Source organism: Rhinatrema bivittatum, unplaced genomic scaffold, assembly GCF_901001135.1.
Source record: "Rhinatrema bivittatum unplaced genomic scaffold, aRhiBiv1.1, whole genome shotgun sequence".
Taxonomy (NCBI): domain Eukaryota; kingdom Metazoa; phylum Chordata; class Amphibia; order Gymnophiona; family Rhinatrematidae; genus Rhinatrema; species Rhinatrema bivittatum.
The window spans coordinates 17,393-28,659 of record NW_021820576.1 but is presented as its reverse complement, the minus strand read 5'-3'; the positions used below and the strand labels follow the sequence as shown (position 1 = coordinate 28,659).

The window sequence follows — 11,267 nt, the reverse complement described above, 5'->3', positions numbered from 1 at the left end:
GAAATGGGCACAATTAACTTTGTGATAACCAAGATCAATACCTGTACCTCAGATGGAAAGTAGGACATCAGGAAATGCTCACATATCTCCTTTCTTTCTCTTTCCGGTTCTGCTCATCCTGCAAACTTCAGCACCGGTGCAACTACTCCCACCTCTCTTTCCACTGCTCCCTCTGCTCTCCCTCCTCTCCCCTACACCATGCCTCCCCCTCCCTATCTCCTCTCCTCCCTCTCCCATCAATCTCCCTGCCTTATCTCCTGTTCTCCCCCTTCCATCTTTTTCTCCTTTGCTCCTTCCTGTTATTGTATCAACTCCTCCCACCCCTCCTTCCAATGCTCCCTCTGCTCTCCCTCCTCTCCCCTAGCCCATGCTTCCCTTCTCTATATCTTCCTTCTCCTTCCTCTCTGCCTACCTGCCTTTGCTGTTCTCTACTTTTCCTCCCCTTTCTCTGTCTTGTTTATGCTTCCCCTTTCCCCTTTCTCCTTTTCCTTTCCCTTACTTCTCCTTGACATCCCATGGGTGTTTGGTCTGATTGCAGTGCATGCGCTACGAAGAAAAAAAAACGGTAAGGAGCCTTTGCAAACATCGCTTTGTGCCCTGTAATACTTTTAAAGGTCCTCGGTCAGCGGATTTGTCCAGCTGAGTTTGGAATTTAGCTGGACAAACCGCAAAGTGTTAAAATTGTGGGCCAATGAATGGTTAACTTACCTGGATAAAAAGAGATGACCGGGTGTGGGGCTTATGTTTAGTTGGGTAGCAGCTCTGAAGTTAGCTAGATAAACTTACTCCACTGTCTTTGGTTCTATCCAGCGGGAACTCGTACCTGGGTAAGTCCGGCTAACTTCCTGCTCTCAGCACCGCTGCATGGACCTATTAGTTTATAAATATAAATGAAGAAACATTTTGTTGGTATTCAGTGATTTCACAGTGCTAATCAGTGATTTCTCAGAGACGAGGAGTTCCTCAGATCACAGGGAACTGTCTGCCCTCTATAGTTACTTCATTGAGCCATAGCAAATGGTTTAGTCCACTCACTACCCTAAACTAGGTCCTCCTCTGGGAGGTGCTTAGACCTTAGAAAAGGGACCCAGAAAAGACAAAACAATAAATATAACAATTGAGGAATCACTAAATAGCAGTCAAATGTTTATTTATTAGCACAATCTGTGGTCAGAAGACCTCATTGATTCAGATGCTGGTTGGTTACTCCAGCTCTACCTGACACAAAAACTTGAAAGAACTGTGTGAGACTTGGTGCAGGACCCTGCTGATACCCAGCACTAACTTTCCTGTCTCTAATCATTCACAGAAACAGTGCTAATAAATGAATGTTTGTTATTATACATAAGAAAAGGATTTACCGTTAACTCAAAAGGCTTGAAAAACTGGAAACAGCAAAAAGGAAAGGAAAGGAACAGTAACTGCAGGTACTTAACAGTTTGTCTGCAGAGTGAAATGCTGCTTCCTTCCTAGTCAGATATGAGGGCCCTGTGCAACCTTTTCCTATCAACCCACAGCTGTACTTCCCAGCTGAAACAGGTCTCTCTCTCTCTCTTTCTGCTAATTCCAACTGTCATTCTCTCAGCCCGTTCTATCACTCTAACAGATCCTCAGCAGCAGTGCAATGTCTGCTGAAATGAGCATCTCTCTCTCAGTGTTACAGTCTCTCTCTCAGAATCTTAGCAGCAGGGTAAAGACATCGGTCCTGGGATTCATCCCCTCAGCTCCAGCTCCTGGTGCCAGTGGAACACTGCCCTCTTATACTGCCGCCTGCTGACCGGCTGAAGATCATCTGAATAAAAAAGCCTTCTCTCAATATACCAGGCAAATAACAATTAAAACTCCTGCTCATCACCAAGAATAATTTTCCAAGTGCAGGCTCGACTTTTGTTCTGTACCAGAGAGACATTTGAAATTCTGCTGACTTCCGCCCTCCAGCTCTGCCTCAGCTCCATCCATGAACACCTCTGCTCGCTGGCTGTAAAGAAGACTAGGGGTTAGAGCAGTGGTGCTGGAAGCCAGGGTTTAAAATCCCACTAGTCAACACTAAGGGCCTTGTGGCCTCAAGGGGGTCAGATTGTGAGCCCACTATGAATAGAGAGAGATAACTACAGTACCTGAATGTCATCCACTTTGAAATGCTGAAAGTTGGAACTATAAATAAATTAAATTAAAAAAATAAAAACTCAGGCTCCTGATTGATGTACCCCATGTAACCTCTACAGTACCGGGGGGGAAGGGGTAGGTCAGCCATCTAAATGTAGATAGTTGGGTGGCTGGTGGACGGAAGGACTGCCTAGGTAACTTGCCTGCCTGGTGCGAAGGTGGCACAACCTCACACTTCACCCGGTGCCTGCCTTAGATCAGAAAAGTACTCACGGTTGGAGAACATCATTTTGGTGTAGCAAGAAGTGATCCTGTAGCAAGGACTTGCTCTCCAGGTGATGCGTTATCCTCTCGCACTGAGGACAAGACATCCTAGGGCTACTGCCCAGGAGGAAAGGGTAGGGTCGCGACCATCATACATGTAGATAGCTGGGTGGCTGGTGGACATGAGGACTGCCTGGTAACTTGTCTGCCTGGTGCTAAGGTGGCACACTTCACATGTCACCCAGATAGGATTATAGACAGTGCTGGGGAGGAGCTGGCATGCCATGGTACATATGGGCACCAACGACATACGAAAATGTGGGAGAGAGGTTCTGGAAGCCAAATTTAAAGATTTCAGGTAGAAAGCTGAAATCTGGAACCTCCAGGTGGCATTCTCTGAAATGCATGGCCCATATCCAGGTGCAGGTTCCAGAGGTAGGCAGAGCTCTGGGATCTCAATTCATGGATGAGACAATGATGCAGGGAGCAGGGATTCAGTTTTGTAAGAAACTGGGAAACCAGAATGAACATCAGGCTGCTGGCACTACCTTTTAAAAAGGAGATAGAGCAGCTTTTAAAAACGGTTCGGGAGGAATGGTATCTGTGAAGGATACTAATGAATTAGTAGAGTTAGGGCATCCCAACACAGGTTCCAATAAAAGCAAAGCGTAGTCCATGTGCCTGTAAGTAAAGAATCCAAATTATCCCTATCAACTGAAAGCAGGTTGTTAATACAAACAAAAAACACACTTTGCCATGTCTGTATTCCATTGCCAGAAATCTAAGAAGTAAGATGGGAGAGTTAGGGGTAAGGATTTTTCAAAGGGGTACGCGCGTATCCTACGCGCGTACCCCCGCGAAAACCTCACCCCAAACCCCCCCTGCGTCGCCGAGCCTATTTGGCAAAGGCTCGGCGGTGCTGCGCAAGCCCCGGGACGCACGTAAGTCCCGGGGACTTGCATGGAGAGGCGTGGCGGGGGGCGTGGCGGGGGGCGTGGCGGTCGTGACGTGCCCAAAATTTGGCAGCCTTGCGCGGCGCCGATCCTGGATTTTAATGGATACGCGCGGCTACGTGCGTATCTATTGAAATCCCGCGTACTCTTGATTCGCGCCTGGGTGGTTGCAAACAAAAGTACGCGTTCGCGCTAAATTATAAAATCTACCCCTTAGAGTGTAGCGGTGAATGATGAGATAGACATAATTGGCATCACAGAGACTTGGTGGAAGGAGGATGAACCAAACGGGACAGTGCTATATCAGGATACAAATTATATCGCAATGATAGGGAGGATCAACTTGGAGGGTGTGGCACTTTATGTCCAGGAGGCTATAGAGTCCAACAGTATAAAGATCATATATATAACTGTGATGTTCCTGGGGAGGAGTCTAAGATGGCCGCCGCTGAAGGGACGCTGAGTCTCGCAGCTCTGAATGCTCTCTTGTAAAATTCTTTTTTTTCCTGGTTAAATCTAAATTTGGATAAACAATGCCTCACAAGAGAAAAGGGCAAGGTGAGGATTATATCCTCCAGACTCACCTTGCATACCAGGCCAGCGAATAATAACTGACTTCGCGAATCTCAGGAACAAGAATGGGGGAACCAAGCGCCGCTGTGGCAGTCTCGGGAGGAGCGAGATTTTCACCTGGCGAAATTACACTGAGTCCCCCCAGATCCCCGTGGCCCGCTGTGGCAGCTCTCCACTTCTGCACACTGGAGGTATTGTGCACACTGACCCAAGTTTGGTCGGAGGAGTTCAAGGTGTGAGGAACATCCAGTGTTGCAGGAGCAGAAGGGGGGGAGCCTCAGCCCAACCTATACCGTGCCCTGGAGTGGGAGACCCCAGGAAGGGGGAAACCTCGGCATGGGAAGTGCACCACCAGGAACAATCAGACCATCGGTCTAGACAGGAGGAGGTAGGAACTGTGGGCTCCCATGCCTTGGGAGTTTGTGAAGCCGGCGGAGATAACTTTAGAGTCCCTATGGGACCTAATGATGGTAAATGCCCATTACCCTCAGAGACCAATCCCCAACAGATGGGTACTAATGTTGAAAAGACCTGGAGTTGGTAGAGAAGACCAGAAAGAGAATACAGTTGCAATAATGTGGCTATCCAATGAAATAAACGTGAAAATTAAACAGGGGTCCAAGATTTAATATATGACATTAATGATGAGACCGACTAGCAACACAAAGAAGATTAGAGTCTATGGAGAATTTCCAAAGACATTTGACATGTTAGATTGGTGAACTTTCCCAGAGTAATGGGTGAACCTGTGTAGTAACTCTTAAAAGATATATGACTGAGGTTTTGAAAACCCTGTGGAGTTACACCCCGACAATAAAGAAAGCTATGTTTTTGCCTATTAAAAATGTTATAACACAATTACCTGAGGGTGGAAACTGGGGTAGATTTAGAAAATCTCACGGAATATCTAGAAAATTCAGACCTGGAAAGTGACTGAAGAGCAGTTTTGTTCGTGTCCTTTTTCTCTGACCCAGAAAGAGCAGTTGTTATGAAAGCCTATTTTCAAAACATTAATACTCCCTTTATGGGGGGCTACTGTTAGCCGTCTACCCAGACCTGTCTAGGGCCACCCCGCAACGGAGGAAAGTTGTTTATAGATATGCGCCCTGAGGTTTAGCCAAAGGCGCGACTTTCTTTTTACGTTTCTTCCTTGTAAGTGTATCATAAAACATGCAGGAAACACCAATATTTTTTTTCTTACCCGAACAGTTGAGACAGTTTCTAGAGGGAAGGACATAACCAGGTTATAATAGGGGGCAATAAATGATGGTCCTGCCAGCAGCAATGTTCTATTTGTTTCTCCTTATCTCCTTGTATTTTCCTGATTCCCCCCCCCCCATTATTACCTATGTAAACTAGTGATGTTTCTTGTCCTTTACCATATATTAGATATATATGGAAGAAGTGATATGATGTTTTTGTTTCCTTGAATTTGATTCTGTTATTTCCTTACAAAGTACTCTTTGTGAATGAATATGTGAAAAAATAATAAATATATAATTAAAAAAAAAAAAGATCATATAAAGAGACTAAATGCTCAGTAGAATCTATATGGGGTTGAATTCACATGTGTGGTTGGTAAGAGTACAGTGATAGGAGTATACTACCGTCCACCTGGCCAAAATGGTCAGACTGATTGAATGCTAAGAGAAATCAGGGAAGCTAACCAATTTGGCAGTGCAGTGTAACGGGAGATTTCAATTACCCCAATATTGGACTGGGTAAATGTAACATCAGAACTTTACTAGAGACAAAGTTCCTGGATGAATAAACAACTGCTTCATGGAGCAATTGGTTCCAGGAACCAACGATAGAGGGAGCAATTTTAGATTTAATTCTTAGTAGAATGCAAGATTTGGTGAGAGAGGTAACAGTGGTGGGGCCACTTAGTAGCAATGGTGATCATAAAGTGATAAAATGTGAACTAGTGACTGGAAGGGGGACAATATGTAACTATCTTACAGCTCTAACACTAATTTTCAAAAGGGAAACTTTGATAAAATTGAGAAAAATAGAAAAAAACTGAAAGGTATAGCTGCAGAGGTTAAAAGTGTACAACAGATGTGGACATTGTTTGAAAATACAATCTTATGGCGACCCCAATTTCTCTGCTTGAAATTCAGGCAGGCTATCAAGTTTTATTGGAGGGTAAAATGTCCTGGCCACCGATGGTGTTCCCTACTGGTGGTGGGGGGCATTCCCTGGGCACTATGGCTGATGCTACGATCACCCCAGCAGGCCCGGTACAGTTTAAGCCGGCTGGCCCTGTCTGCCTACGACTTGGCAATGAGTTCCCCTCATTGCTGATCTGCTTTGCTCACTATGGGACTTCCCGTTCCAGCTCCTGATTCCTTGGCGTGAGATGTCTTGGGTATCTGCTCCTCGGGGGCTCTTTCCTCATCTCTGGCTATCCGGTCCCCGGAGGGCCTTGCGCCTAGGACCGCTGCCTGCCCCATTCCCCGGGGCTTCCTCTGGAACCACCACTACTTCTACAGTGATCACCCCGCTTGTGGACCTTTACCGTATCATCTCTACTGAGGAATCCTTATTGGTGTACCCCATTCTGCGGACCATTGCTGAATCATCTCTACTGAGGAACCCTCACCGGTGTATCCTGCTCTGCGGTGGGCTCAAGATACAACAGGAATGGGTTTAAGATACAGCAGGAACAGTATAATGGACATAAAATAAAGTGACAACACAAAAGTTCATCATACTCATGAGAAAGATAAGTGACTTTTATTGGATTCGATAAGCATAAGACCCACAGTATAACAACTAGGAGAGAGACACAATCATATCAAATGATTTTAAATTCAAAAAAATACTTTAAAACATACAAAAAAGGGGAAGGTATCATAACGGTATATGATTATATACAGATGCTAACAGCTGATGCAGTGGTGAATACCACAATATATGATACCAGAGTCAGCTATTTAAGTAAATTAGCCCCTTGATAGTATAGCAGTTTGATTAGGAGATGTGCATTGACAAGGCTTGTGGTGGACTCAGAAGCAACATCAGGAAATATTTCTTCACGGAGAGGGTGGTGGATGCCTGGAATGCCCTTCCGGAGGAGGTGGGTGAAGACAAAAACAGTGAAAGATTTCAAAGGGGCACGGGAGAAACACTGTGGATCCCTAAAGGCAAGAAGATGGAAATGAAGAAATGCGTGCATGGGGGTAACTTGCTGGTGTGGCAGTTACTACCCTTAACCAATAAGCCTTCATACTGTTGATACTTCTCCATCAGTGACTCTCTCTTCACCATCAGGGGGAAAAGAGGAAAAGGGAAAATAATTTCACACAGCAGCTGACAAGGACATGAATTTTACATCTGGGAAAACAAATAAACATGGGGGTAACTTGCTGATGCAGCTGTTACTACCCTTAACCAATAAGCCTTATACTTGTGTTGTAACTCTACCATTGCTCTCTTCTTCAACAGCAAGAGATAATGGGGAAGTGGACTCAGAGAGCAACCAACAAGGGCCCTGACTTTAATGGTTTGGGAAACTAAGTATGGGGGTAACGTGTACGGCACTGAAGTTGCCACCCCCTGATGATATCTTTATGGGGAGACCTGTATGGCACGACTGGTATTACCATAAGCTTGCTGGACAGATTGGATGGACCATTTGGTCCTTTTCTGCCATCATTTATATGTTTATAGTGGACTAGAATCTATACCAGAATAATGTAATTAGATTACTAATATAAACAGATCTTTTTTTACATCTTTACTTCCCTATTGATAATACCAGAACATGTTGTAACCTGAGACGCATTCTTTACTGTGTCTACCAACAGCATTCACTTGATTTTGATAAAAATGAATTCATCATCCTGTCATTTGAACCCATGCCTCACTGCTATGTTCAAATTGGTCAAAGATGACATCTGTCAACATATTGCTGCAATAATGTACAGGGCACTCACTATCTGCTGAGCTTGTACCAACTTTCTTGAAAAGGCATCAGTAAGGCCAACCCCACCCTTGGCCCTCTGCCTTTCCATTTATATAATAAGCTGGTAGGGGGCCCCCAACCGTCCTACCTTCAACTCTCCAAAAATAACATTGGTAGGCTAGTAACCCCACCCTGGACCCCCGACACCCCATTACCGTAAAATCCTTATTGGTGGCCAACTGGAGGGCCTGGAGTGCCCCCTAACCCTGGGCCTAGTCAGCCCATTATGTAACAGAGGCAAGGCTAATCAAACCTGTCAAGGTCATTGCTGCCACCACACTACACTTGGATAAGACAGTGCTCCCCAAATATCTCCAGAAGCGAGTCCTTAGATGGGGGCCACAACTCGAAGCTTGCCAGCCACCCAGGCATCAAAAAACCTTCCAACTGATATCGCACCACTACTGGTGGCCCCAAGTAGCTCAAGATGTTAAATGGAATGTGGAATCGTGTGAGAATTGTGCCTGTAATAAGATCTCATACCCTCACCAATAGGGACTTCTCCAACTGTTGCCCATATCTGACAAACTATGGGCTCACATAGAATAATTTACCTCAGGAGGGAAAGATGGATGTGACTGGGGACAGAAGGGAGGGTTTGGAGCAGATTAGGGGAGGGGGGGAGTGAGACCTGGTGTTTGGAAGGGGAATAAGGATTCAGAGAAAGGGACCTGTACCTGCTGCTAGCCAGGAGGTTTGGGGGCATGTTAATTGCCAGGGAAGAAGGGAGAGAGAAGGGAATGTGCAGCTACTGGCTAGAGAACAGAGGGACAGGGATTAAGTGTGGGGCAGAAACCTGATTCTGGGCAGGGGATAAGGAAAGAGGAGTCTGGGTGCAAGGGGAAAAGGGGGGGAAAACGGGGTAGAAGGAGAAGGAGGTTGAGGATTGTATTTCTATTAAATTATAGTGATAATTTGTAATCTTGCATCTCCGTAAGAGTATTTGCATATTCAAATTAATTTCTACTAATTATATATGCAAATTAAATAAAAGTTTTGTCCTGCATTTTGCCCCCCTTTTGGAGGTGAGTATTAATAAGAGGATGAGTATCCCAATAAGAGGAAGTGAATGTCCTCTTTTTTGAGGTGGCCACCCTAATAGAGATTGATGAAAACTGAAGCTGAGTTCCTAAATTTAGATACCTAAGGACTAGATTCATTAAGCCACTATATATTATTACAAGAGGGTCCCAATATCACGGGAGGGTGGTCCTGTGATATTCTGTTCCTTCCCAACAAAGTATCGTGGCAGTATTGCTGCATTCTGTTATCTCCTGGAAAAAGTCCATAAGACAAAAGAACGCAGCAAAGTCCTATGCAATGCTGAATTGTGGTCCCCAATTTATGGGGCCCTACAGCCCAAAATGGTTCCACCCCAACAAGTTACAAAAAAGTTACCTGTCTGATTAGAACCCCCAGCCCACTCTAGGGCTGCCAATCGAGGTGGATCTTCCAAAGAAAAGTAAAATAACAGAAGTAAGATGTTGCGCAATGTCAACCCTCCCCCCCTGGCCAACCCCCTCCTCAGTCAATCCCCACCCAAACAAATGACCCCCTCACCCATCTCCCCAGAACTAACATTGGTGGGCGAGTGGCTCCCAAATCTAGGCCATTTTGAAACACCTCCTCATTGATGGCCAGCAGAAGGGCCTAGGTCAAAATGGCGCTGACTTTACCTTGCCCCTATCCGTTCCCTGGACCTTGCCTCTGTTACATAATGGGGCAAGGTCAGGTCGGCATAATTTTGGGAAATTGTGCCGACTAGGCCCAGAGTTAGGGGGCACTCCAGGCCTTCCAGTTGGCCACCAATGAGGATTTTACGGTAATGGGGTGTTGGGGGTCTGGGGTGGGGTCACTAGTCCACCAATGTTATTTTTGGGGAGTTGGGGTAGGGCAGTTGGGGGCCCCCTACCAGCCTATTATATAAATGGAAAGGCAGAGGGCCAGGGGTGGGGTTCACTCTTGGGGGGTTTGACAAGGGGGCTGGCTGGGGGGAGGGTCATTGTCATGTGACATCATATTTCTTTTATTTTACATTTTTTTTGTGAGACTGCCTCTATAGGTGGCCTTGACTTGAGCAGGGTTTAATAAGACCCCTGGTGACTTTTTTTGTAACTTGTGAGGGGAGTCGTATTGGGCTATTTAATTCTACAGTGGGAGCATTGGGACTTGCATTAGGGTCTCAGCTCTCCCGCGGTCGATTAATTTTTAGGGAAAGGTGTAGATAAAATAACATGGATGACAAATTTTTAAGTAAGCTGCATGAGCTGCATGAGCTGCTTTGAATGGATTTACAAATTCATGCAGGCAAATGCCATGAAAAGCAACTCATTGTAATAGGGGTGGGTTTCAGTCCCAAACATTGCACGATATTGTGAATATCGTGCAATATAGCCACAATAGGGTTATATTGAGTGATATACACTATTTAACAGATTATATCCCTATTGTGGTTTAATAAATCTCCCTATAAGTTAGAGTCCTATTATCAGTCACACCTAGAAGCCTACATTTTCATCTGAAAATTCACTTAAATGTAGGCCCTAAAATTTAGGGTCCTAATTTTAGGACTGCTATTCAATTGCCTAGATTTAGGACCTGAAATTAGCTGCCTAGTGCTGAGCATGAGTGCAAAGCACCTAGATGTTTTTCCTCTGCCCTAACTCTATTGCTGTAGCCACCGACTTTTTAAACACCTAAATTTAGATACCTAATGAAACTAGGCTTCTAAATTTAGGTATTCTTTGTTACATGTAATGCTTTTTCAAGCAAGTTTTTAATTGTTCAATGTAAACCGATTTGATTTGCATCTAATGCAAGAAGACCGGTATATAAAAAACCAAAATAAATAAATAAATAAATAAATAATAAATTTTCAAAAGGGTGAATTTATGAACCTAAGTACCAGAGTTAGGTACCTAAACCCGTTGAAGACTGGTCTTATGGTGCTTTGCTAGTGAAGTCTTCTGTTTTCAAGTCCCTGCTTATTGATAGGCTGAATGAACTCTGTTTTAGCAATTTACAAATGGCAGAACAATAGATGATTCAAGATCATCAAGATGAAGCCAAGCTCATTGATTTGTACTTTTCTTTCGCTTTGCTTTCTGGGGTCCATCATGATCAGCTTTCTTCTGAGTAAAGAAAAGCTGAACTACAAATGCCTGCATTCAAAACAATAAGGCATCAATAACAGAACCGGCTCAACCTGTCCTCTTATAGCCTAAAGTCAACTAGTTACTCTATGTAAAGGTTATTACTCAGTGCTACAAATTCAACCCCAACTGTTGCAATAATGCAACAGAACAAGGACCTTATTAATACATAAACTTCCTTGTTTTTCCTGAGAAACTATGCCAAGCTACAGTGCATTATGAGGTAAGGGTTAAATCAATAAACCAACA

At 44.5% G+C, this 11,267-nt stretch overlaps 1 long non-coding RNA gene across 1 annotated transcript in view; it reads left to right on the top strand.

Moving 5' to 3' along the window:
• Positions 1-266, top strand: part of LOC115081725 — a 1,593-nt gene extending 1,327 nt beyond the window's left edge. The window contains exon 3 of the long non-coding RNA XR_003853864.1: positions 132-266. This is a non-coding gene — a long non-coding RNA (uncharacterized LOC115081725). The remainder of the gene's footprint in view (positions 1-131) is intronic.
• The last annotated feature ends 11,001 nt before the right edge of the window (positions 267-11,267 follow it).